The sequence below is a fragment of the Hipposideros armiger genome, unplaced genomic scaffold (assembly GCF_001890085.2).
Source record: "Hipposideros armiger isolate ML-2016 unplaced genomic scaffold, ASM189008v1 scaffold_419, whole genome shotgun sequence".
NCBI classification, from domain to species: Eukaryota; Metazoa; Chordata; class Mammalia; order Chiroptera; family Hipposideridae; genus Hipposideros; species Hipposideros armiger.
In genome coordinates this window covers 839,414-839,832 of record NW_017731769.1, presented here as the reverse complement: position 1 = coordinate 839,832, position 419 = coordinate 839,414, and positions in this window count along the sequence as shown.

Here is a 419-nt window from a genome sequence, read left to right as displayed (position 1 = left end):
AGGGAGGGGGGGGGAGGAGGAAGAGGGAGGAGGGAGCCGGCGCGGGGGGCGGCGCGCGGAGCAGGGGACGCGGGGCTCCAGAGCCATGCGCCCGGTGCGCGCCCTTCTGATCCCTAGGACGCGCGGGGTGCCCGCCCTTCCCGGTCTGGCTGTGCCCCAGGAGGGCGCTGGCCGAGGTGGGGTGGGTGCGGCTGGAAACTGGGGGCTCTGGTACCTGAGAGCGCAAGGAAAGAGCTAGGAGCTTGCGACTGGGCTACCAGTCTGTCGCTCCCTCTGGAGAACCCTGCCCTCTGGGTCCGTCTCTCTGACAGTCAAATGGAGTGTGGAGCTGGGTTACTGATTTGTAGCGTGGGTTTCATGGGCCCCTGCCTTAGGTGGGGGTTGGTGACGGTCCTGAAACTGCCTGCCAACTCTTGGGA